The sequence below is a fragment of the Pleuronectes platessa genome, chromosome 3 (assembly GCF_947347685.1).
Source record: "Pleuronectes platessa chromosome 3, fPlePla1.1, whole genome shotgun sequence".
NCBI classification, from domain to species: Eukaryota; Metazoa; Chordata; class Actinopteri; order Pleuronectiformes; family Pleuronectidae; genus Pleuronectes; species Pleuronectes platessa.
In genome coordinates this window covers 11252813-11263941 of record NC_070628.1, presented here as the reverse complement: position 1 = coordinate 11263941, position 11129 = coordinate 11252813, and positions in this window count along the sequence as shown.

Sequence of the window (11129 nt, the reverse complement as noted above, 5' to 3'; positions counted from 1 at the left end):
ATTCATCTTAATTTTCACCCTGACTCATTATGATTGATGCACATAGAGTACCAAAAGAGATGTGTTGGTAGTAACATTTAAACCAGGATGCTGTGCTCTCAACGTATACTGCATGTGACTATGCAGTATTCTTTCATTAGCAAAGCAGGACAACAGCTGGAGTGCAGCTGTTTGGTCACAGCCATGGAAACCTAAGTAATGATACTGATGTGTTATGTAATCTCGTTTTTCAGGTTTGTGCTGCAATATAATATGTTTGGCATGGACTGCCTGATTTACCCCTGTAGTGTCCATGTTTAATTCATGGACATTACACATACTGGAAACTAAAAGTAGAATGAAATGTTTCTAGAATATCTAAATAGTTGACGGGCAATTTACTGTTAGTCCACTTATCAATTCATTTATTAAAAGCTCATTTCCCCCTGCTACTTAGTCTATACGGTTTTTATATTGTGTATATACATTGTATATATTGGTTTATTTTTATCGTGCACTGGTTGCTGATTGTACATCAAATTGCCCTTGAAGGATAATAAAGATTTTCTTTTATGAACAACTTAAGTTAATCACAAGCTGCACCAACCAAGCAGGAGCAGCAGAGGAACCCAGCAGCCAGCAGGGGGCAGCCTCAGGACATCACATGGAAAGAAGCTGCAGCAGACTGTGATTCTTGTAAGGCGTCAGAAGACGAAGAAGAAGGTTGGAAACTACTGGGTTATTCTCTAACAATAGGTTTTTAAAGCATGTTAAATCATCCAGTATCTAAAATCCCAAAATATAAAAAGTAACTTCTAAGTAAGGCTGTCAAATATAGACACACACACACACGATAATATTTCCATCTTGTTAATGTGCTTAGTTCCTCATGTAGATCAGTAGGCGGTGTGGCCTAGTCAGTAGGGTGATGGTCATCAAATGTGAGGGTCTTGGGTTTGAGTCTCACTTCTTGCCGGCAATAAAATGAACTCTTAAAATTGGCAGGTTGTAATGTAATAAATTAAATTAATTAAATATAAAAACAGAAATAAAGGAAAATTAAATTAAATTATAAAAAATAAAAAAACTGCACGCGCAATTCCTGCGCACTAGGCTTCTGCGCAGGATGTGCGCAATGGTCTTCTGTGCACGTGTGTGTGTGGCTGCGGCGCTGATGGTGTAACGTTATTGTTTTACATTGCATGTGTCACGTCATGATAAATCAGTCTCTTGGGCCGCCCTCTTGGCATTTTGCGCCCTAGGCAACCGCCTATGTCGCCTGTACCAAGAGCCGCCCCTGGTCACGTAGCTGATTGCAAGTGTTCCTTAAAAAGAATGGTTCAAGTTTAGAACCAATAGTGGTTCCAAATAAAAGCATTAACACAAACTTCATTGATCTTGGTTATCATGTATTTTTTCTAATATTTTATCAACATATTAAAGCTGTTGACATCGTATTTTTAAGTTCTGCTCCACGATGACATGATCTCAAACTGTGACTAACATCTTCATCAGGTTAATAAATGTTAGAGTTGTTGATCGTTGTTGATTTGTGCACTGGTCACTGGCATGTTGTTGTATGGTTGTGTTTCATTTATTCTTATGTGTTGACATTAATAGGCTGCACAGTGTAACCAATTGCCCTTCTGGGATTAATTAAGTTGTCTGTTTGAATCTGAAAAGTTGTTGTGTGAAAATGCATGGACACAAATTTATATTATAAATGATCAGCAAGGGCCATCTTAATATATACTATATTTAACTCTTACATTAGATTAAAAAACTAATATTTTATGTTAAAAAAAACTATCAATGGCAAACATCAACGAACCAATAACTTAATTGTGGTAAAAATATTTGTGATGGTTGCCTGAATAAAAAAGTATGATTGCATGTATTTCAAGCACCGAACACAAAAAGAATTAAGGTTATTTTTAGGAATCAACATTGGTTCTAAATCGAGCATTTGAGGGGTAGTGGTTGAAATAGCAGAAGCAGTGTTTTATTCAAGCCTGTCTGCTGAACGCTGATTTTCTTTCTCAATAATGATGATGGTGATTCTCGTGTCACTCAGAGATGTCTGAGATTGAGATGCATGCAAAGCACCAATATCTGCAAAGTCCCTTATTAAATGTTTCTGGATGTCACAGCTATTGTAGAGCTTTAATTCCAAGTGATGAAGTCGGTTACTTTACAATAAAAGCAGTGTCATTTTCTTTTGAAACATGTCACATGACACCTGAGAATAGACCATAATAAGCCTGCATTTCAAAAATATACACCAGGGTTCCAAATAAACTGAATGGAGTTCCGGATAATTTTAGCAAGGAATTCAGTATCCAGTTTGGGATTTCCTTAGCAGCTAAGAGACCTCAGCAGACCCTAACCCTAAATTGCAGATCTCTGTATTTGCTCAGTTTTCCTTTTTTGTTATTTACTAGATTAGAATTGTTTATTAACTCAGAATTATATTGAGTGCCCGGAAAACCAAAGAACACAATTAATTAATAATCAGCCACAATGAATTCAAATCTCTGCTGAATGAGTTTTGACTAAAAGTAGAAGGAGAAAGAAATACATCTTTACCACATGGATTCACATCAGCCCACACAATTATCAATGAAGCTGGGAAAGGCAAACTTACCACAGATTTTTTTAAAGCAGCTCTTGGCTGGACTCACATATCTGTAGATGTCGTTCCAGTACAATTATGCCTTTGTGTAGGTTCAACAAACACACTTTACAAACTTAAAATAAGGCAGAATTTCTCCACTTAATTCTTGATATAATTCATTTTTTTAACTCTAACACAACCAAAGGTAAATGTTTCCACACATGACTATAACTGTACCACCAACACTTCAAGGTTACTTTCCCCATTAGTGCAGTCTCTCTTGTATCATATGGTGTTAACATGTTTATTGGTGTTCAGCATTTTCTCATAGTACCATGACAGTGTGGCAGTTTGGTGTGGCACATTTTCTTAAACGAGTGTCAACTCCTGAAACACCCACACACACACACATGTACACACACACACACACACACACACACACACACACACACACACACACACACACACACACACACACACACACACACACACACACACACACACACACACTTCCTCTGAAGAAATATGAATACCGTATCCAGGAAGCCACACTTTGGCCACCCAGCGCGACACTTCACTTCCTTTGACACTCGTGGAAGAGCACGACCATTCCCCGATGCGCATCACTACGAGAGCATGTCAATGAGGTGCAAATGACAGGGCTGCATTGTGAGATGGGTGCAGAGTGGGAGTGCCATGTGACACTACTGAATGGCCTGCCGGGGGTTGGCCGGGGGGGAAGGATGGCAGCGTCAACAAAGGCCCATTGAAGGATTGCAAACTAGGTACAAGACTGGCACTGGTCCTCCTTCCCTTCCATGGGACAGCAGGAGGAGGCTGCTGCTTGGTACTGACTGAATGGAGGGTTTATTTCAGATGAACTGGAGAGGAGGTTTATTATCACCATGTTACACTTCCTTCGTTTATTGAGGGCCACTTAGTCCGCTTCATACACTGTCTAATGTGATTAACCGCTATGTCTTGCTCATACAGTCAAGAATAGGCTGTGGTTTTGTAAGGACTATTCAACATTAGAATTTGTCATAGAAGATAGTTTGTTCTATATGACAACCAAAGGATCAACCCAAAATCATAAATATGTCCTATCTATGGAGACTTTCTGCTTTAGGAAGCAAAGAAGTTTCATCAAGGAGACAAGGGTATTATTTATGACTATTAGCCTATTTGGTATTTTTCATTTAGGTCTCTGTGACAGAACCCCCTGAAGACAAACTTTTCCCCATGCACACCCCAAATGACACATCGTACACATTAGGACCAATTAAGTTAAATAGGAAGAAGAGAAAGTCATGTGTTTGACCCGTGGATCCACCACAACCTGCTCTGTGTGTTATTACCTCAACTGACTTCCAGATGCCTCTTTGGCAGAAAATACATTTCTAGAGGCAAAAAGAAATCTCATGAGAGTGATGTTATGTAACTTTCTTTACTCATATAATATGTATTTTTAATAAGCATTCACTTTTAATTACAAATATCTAGTGGTGCCCATTAGCATCTTATTACATTTTTGTATAACATTACAAAAACAAACTCCTTACAAATTCACAGATGCCCAAAAAACATCAAAACCTTAATGTTTCTTTAATTGTGTTACAATCATGATGTTCCTTGAATACTGCCAAACCTTCTTCTTCTTTATTCGGTTAATTGGAAATTTCATTGTGCATTACCGCCATCTACTGCTGTACTTCTCTTTCCTTTTTTAATCATTCCTTCCCTTCTCCTCCATTAAATCATGGTTTAAAAAAAGTTTTACCACGATGATTTCACAGGTATAAATCAATGTTTTATTGGGAGTTAATTTGAGTATTTTATTTTCTGAACAGTTTGTTATAATATATATTCCTGTGATACGTGTATTTAGAGTATAAATATATAACTCGTTTTTAAGACGTGCTGTTACATTAATGCATATTTGCTACCCTCTAGTGGTGATCCTAGAGCATCAAATATTTAGATTATTTGCTTCGCTGCAGGTCAACGCAGGACACAAAAAATGGGAGGTATTAAAACACATTCAGATCATGGTCACTAGATGTGAAAGGGATGAGGCTTCAAACCTACATGAGTGCCATGTCCCCAGCACCAGGAGTGGTCTTTGTGTGTTTTTATAAGTGACATTATTCCTACCACAAAAAAAAAAATATATATATATATATATATATATATTCTAAGATATATAGTGTTATCCAGATGCCAAATAGAAAATTCCTTCTTTTTTAAAATGTTTAAACAAACTAAATCTGAAATAAGGACTATCAACCTGTGTTGATGTTTTTTATATATTATTTGATGAAAGTAATCAGTTGAGGTTGATTTATGTAAATCATGATTTGCTCTCTACAAAAAACATTAGTATTAGTAAAGCTGCATTCTCAAGGCCAGAGTGGTACTTTGTTAGAAAACTTAAGAGTCTCACAAAAACTAGACTAATTCCCTCCATAGCATTTATTATATTAATGAGAGATGTCATGATAATTTTACGGGGACTGAACAATTGTCAAGCACACTCGCACAGTCCCCGCTCAGTTTATATTAGAGTTATGACCAGGGACAACTGAAGCAGAGCTCACTATTCCAGATCTCATTGAATGCTCACTGTACTGTTTATATGTGAAGCACTCAACCTCTCAGCTCGTGGAACTGGTCTTTGTATCAAAAATAGAGCAAAACTATAAAGTGCTATAATTAAGTGCCATTTAAGTGCTACTAAATTGTTAGTTTAGCGGGCCAATTTAAAATGGATGGCCGGCCGCAGATGGCCCGCGGGCCGTAGTTTGGACACCCCTGATCTAGAGGAATCTCCAAGAAGATCTCGGGACTGCTCCATCTTTATAGAACCAAAGCTCAACTTTGCCTTTATTCATTTGGCAGACACTTTTATCCAAAGTGACTTACAGCTTTAGGGCCTACGCCAGCTTCAGTACAGTACCAGACCTTGAGTGCAAGGTGCTTAACCTATTCAAAACAGAGATCAGGTAAAAAAAGTAAGTGCTCTTAGAGATAGGTAGGATAAGATAGAGGAATATATCTAGCACTCTGTAGGTTGTTCCACTTCTTGGGTACCAAACACCAGAACAGACTGGGGTGTGATTTCCTTGTGCCAATGGTTGACAATGCCAGAAAATACTTCCATGGAGGACCACAATGGCTGAAAAGAAGCATGAGCCCTTTTTCGGCTTTTCAAGCTGACACAGAAGTCAGAAGGTATATGTCATGTGAATTTGTTTCTGGCAGCCATGGATAGGCATGTATACGGCAGATGAGCAGTATAGATTGATAAGAAGCAAAGAGACTATTGCCCTTTTAGACTTATTGAACACACCAGACACACCATCCAATTTTGGACCATCTGTAAAGCAGTCATGGCGCATGAACTGAGGCCAATAGGAGGTTCCAGCACAGGTTACAGTCGAGGTGAGAACCAAAGCTTGCACTCAGCCCAATTTTTCTTATGTTGTATAATACAAAGTGGCATTAATGGGAAAAAGGTTCAACATGGTAGGAGAACGTTAGCTGCTCATCAAACAAGACACTCGCATTCCAAGCTAAGAATAAGGCCCTGTTCAGATGTCATATTGTTATGGAGACATTGACTGGCTCGGAAGACTTCATGTTCTTCATTCCATGTTGATATGTCTGAGAGACAAGCCAAGATTTGCATTGAGAAATTGGGATAATTTGGCAAGAATAAGGGAATGGTTGGGAGTCGTCTGCATAGCAGTGATGTGAAAAGCCATGTGAGTGGACAAGAAACTCAGCCCCAAGCCTTGAGTCCTTCCTGTGTGTAGGGGTTTGAATTAGGACGTTTAGCCTTGCTAGAACACATGAAGGAAGGGATGCCCAGTGAAGCACTTTACCAGGGATGCCTATAACATAGACCGCAGAGCAGCAGGATGCAGTAATTCGGTGTGTCATACGCAGCTCATAGGTCCAGCGAGATAAGAAACGAGGACTGAGTTGCAGCTCTTGCAGCCCTGAGGGCTTCTGTCATAGACAACAGAGTTGTTTCAGTGGGATGGCTGATCTTAAAGTCTAACTGATTTGGATCAAGGAGAGCATTCAAGAGGAATTCTGAGAAACCACTCTATAGATATCCTCAGATAAGTTATGAGACCAGTCGATGATTCTAAACTTGAGCTGGATTGAGTGTAGACTTTTTTTTAAACAGAGGGGAACAGAGATGAACCTGTAAATGTTCCCAAATTCAGTGAAACATTTATCACATGTGTAACTGGTACAGTGGTGGGAGGTGGTTCAGACAATGGCTACCACGGCCCAGTCAGGAGTTTTAAAACCTGATATCATGATTTGATCAATATCAGATTATATTCATATTTAACAGAATGAGTTTGCACCTGAGGGCTTACATGAAAGAGAAATTAAGAGAAATAGAAAACTGGATCTTTCTATGTTAACATACATTTAAAATGTATTTGTAAAGAACAATATGGACGACAGGACATTGCTCAATAAGCTATATTCACTAAGCACATAAGAATATGTTAGATATGGTGAAACAGTTTCTTATAGTTATCAATAGATCTTTGCTTTCAAATGCTCTTTCCTCATTGTGGTTATATTTTCATCTACATTTACATATATGAAGAATCAAGGACAACTTATTTGCGGTGTATGATGTAACAGTGAGTTGTGTGTACGGCATCAACAGAGCAATGCTTCAGTTCAGTCAGAGGATTGATCCTGTGTTTGCATCAGCTGATCGGTTATCAGCTGTTTTGATTCATGCTTGACCATCAGTGGCTCATTGTTAACGTGCCATTGACCAGTTGCTTAGTTTTAAACGATGAAGTAATGACAAATTAAATCCTGTTAAGTGAGCAGATGTTTTCAATGCTCTCGTCTAACTTGACACACAAGTTTGTCGAGTTTTTTAAATGCTGCACACAATGCATTCTTATAAATCGTATGTAGCAGGTGCGGAGAAGATCTTCTTCCTTTTTCCTGTGTTTCCCTTTTGGTTTCTGTTCCAATCCTGAGTTCTGTTTCTTGAGTTTTATTTTTATCTAATTTGGTTGATATTAAAATATATCAGGAAATAATATGAGTTCACAAAGCCAAGAAAATAATGACGATATTGAACTGCTTTCAGGATAAATTGTCTTAACTTTAGTAAATAGAGTGGAATAATCCACTCCTTCAGGCCAATAGTAGCATAGGAGCATCTTTCCACCACATACCAACTCAATCACAAACTCAAATTGAAAATAAGAAGAGCCCGTTGGAGGGAGGGTCGGCATCTTCTGCAGCCTGTGCTCCATTTAAAACCAGCGAGGTTGCTGGGCTGCAGTGTATGTTTTGGAACAGGAGAGGTCGACGGTCACATAACTCTCCCGAACTCCCCCAGCTCGACCGGTTCTCCCACTGAGAATCACATCACCAGAGCGGCCTGTGGAGAGGCCGCACGGTAAAAACAGGCGAGTATGTTTACTGAGCTCAGTTCAAATTCATAATATTCTTGTTTTTTTTAATTGTAACTATAAATACCTCGGGCTTAAAGCAGCAGTGATCGTATTTCATTATAACAATGGATGAAATGTGTAATGAAGGTAGTCACTCATATGATGAACAAACATACCAGTTTTTTTGTTTTTGTTTTTTATAGACAAACTGTAGCAGCAGGCAGCTGCTTCAATAGAAAGCTTGAATAAATCCATTGTTTCAGTCAGAGCTTTGCAGGCAGGATTAATAAAAGGGGGCGTCATTTTCCCTTCATAGCCTATTAGTCTACACTAGTCTACACTGTAGACTAATCAGACTAATGTAGAATCTACAGAATCAAGTCACTGAACATAGCACATGTCAGGCGACTCTGATAAATAACTGATAAATCGACTCATTATAAGTTGAAAACATGGCACACAGACAAAATGTGTATCTAATGAGCACAGAGGAGCAGATTAATTGACTTGACCTTTAAAATGTAAACCTAAACATTGATAACCATGGTAGAGTGGCAGTAGAGCACAGGCCTCCACCAAGGTTAAACAGTCCCCTTCAATTTAATCAAGCTGCACCAAATAGCACAAACTCAATGTATAAATATTAGTCCCATAAATATCCCCTGATATTTATGTCATTAAGATCCATGAATTATTATTAGAAAAATCGGTGAAAACGCTCAGTTTCAAAATAAAAAGTTATTTCATTTTATATCATAGGAAGATTTTATCAACTGCTGATATGAAACATCTTGCTGTTCCAAAAATGTTGTTGTCTATGTTGGAACATGATTCCAAAAGACCACAGAACTTGTCCCCAGCAACAGGACGGAAAAATGGTCATTCAGGTCATAGAGGGACCGGATCAAGGGCGTTGGTGTCTCATCCCTTTCCTGGACGTCTGAAATAACCTCCACGTGCTGCACAGGTCGGAGGGTTATCCTCGCTGCAGGACCACCGGATGACACACAGCAGGGGGCCTCGATACGAATGTAATTACATGCGTCACTTTTTTTTGTTCTCCAGGCCAGAGAAAAGGCAGGAAGTGATATTTATGCTCACACCCCTCCCTTTTCATGTCTATCCCTGTCTGCTTCCTCCCTCCTACGAACTCAACATCTATCTTCATGCTACTTGTTCATTTGCTGTCTCTGTTTGTAGTTGTTTCCTGACTCAATGGAAAATTGGCGATAGGTGGCAGAGATTAACATGTAGAATAGTGGGAGAGTTTGAGGCTGCATGTGCTCCTTTCTTTGAGTCGAAGTAACATTTTATTGATTGGGGTGAATATAAAAAGTAATAGACTTGTTCTGTTCCTTTTTCGTTTGCATTCTTTTCTGTCCTGTTAGCAACTTGTTTTCCTCCCTCAAACCAGACAGTTCAAGTGGAAAAAAACAACTGAGGATTAGCAGTTTTTGTGTTCTGCTGATTCAGATAGAGAAGTGGAAATGGATTTATAGGAATTGAATATGCTGAGTAAAACTAGAATCCAGATTTACACCAGCAAAGGGACAAAGTTTGAGTTATAACAGGGATTTATTGGTAGATTTGGTTATGAAAATACAAAATTACAAAGAAAAACAAGTGCAACATTTGAAGATCAAAGGGCGCCAGTAAATACAATTTTTCTGTTATGTTTATAATCAATAACTTAAAGAATTGGCCGATGCAACCTGGGAAATGTGGACATTTATTTCTATGTAAACACAACAAGTGTTGCTTTTTTTTGTAAATTGAATTTATCAAAATTCTTAACAGCTGTTCAGATGGATTATGAAATAGTTCTTTAGAAAAATGTCATTAGTCAAACTAGTTTCGAATTCTTTTGTATTTGTCAATTCTGATGCAATTGATTGGGAGTTAGGCAATTCTTCTTCTTCCTTGTTGCAAGATATTGTACATTATTTCTCTGGTAAAAATGACAATGTCATGACTCATTCAACTCATCACACCCGGCCCAGGCACACCTTTAACAAATTTTGACTCTTGTAATCTTCCATCTTGTGAGCTTCTTGTAATGAGTTGACAAAAATACAACATTGACTTCTCTCAAACCAAAGTAGCAGATCTCGTGTCGGAGCGTCGTCATTTTTTACCCTAAAATGTAAGTCTATAAGGTTTAATGTCTATTTTGTAGTTTTGTGTATATAGTTTATATGGATTTTGGCCAACACAGTGGTTCCTTAAAGCTGAATTGTGTAAGAACAAAAAAGAACAGCATCTCAGCACATACATAGTATTTCCATACATGGTCACAAGCTTGCTAAAAATAATTAGTATGGGAACAATATCAATTTTCTGCCCTTGTGCTCTGTTTCTAATCTTGACATTTTCAGTTCTCTAATGGGCTTTTTTGATTCAAATGTTTCCTACATCAGCATCACAATTGTACTAAATTGCATCCTAATCATGATTCAGGCTTTTTCTAGGGCGTGGTTTATGTGTAATACTTCTGTATATACCCCTTTAAGTCAATACAAGTTAAGCTGGTTTGAGAGGCAACTTATTGGTTAAATATATGCTTCTGAGAGAGACTTGGGACTCGGGGGAGGAGGGGCGTCACTGTGAGCAAGGAGGGGAGGATTTGGCCAAAACACTTTTTGACAGGGCTCCTTGTTACTGTATAACGACAGAAAACTCAATGCACTGGCTAAGACCTGTTGCGCAACCGGTAGTGTGATCAGGTGCACAAAAGGCAATGAAATAGAGTAAGGGGCGACAGAGAGGAAGTGGTTAGAGGACGGAAAATAATATATAAATATTTTAATATTGAAACCTCCACCCAATATCAGCAGTCTCCTTGAATTCATTCACATGCTCATAGATGTCAGTCCTCTAAATTTGCCTGTTTTTTTCCCACATCAAGACCCATGAATTATTCACGGGAAAACAGTGAAAAGTTGAAAAATTAATTATCTCGAAATGGTAAAGAAAATCCTGGATCTGCCCCCTGTTCCAGATACACAGTGGATGACCCATTCCGCATCCCTCAATGTTTTAGACATGAAATGATAACCGATGATACTGACTTCTCTGTATTGAAATGTGTA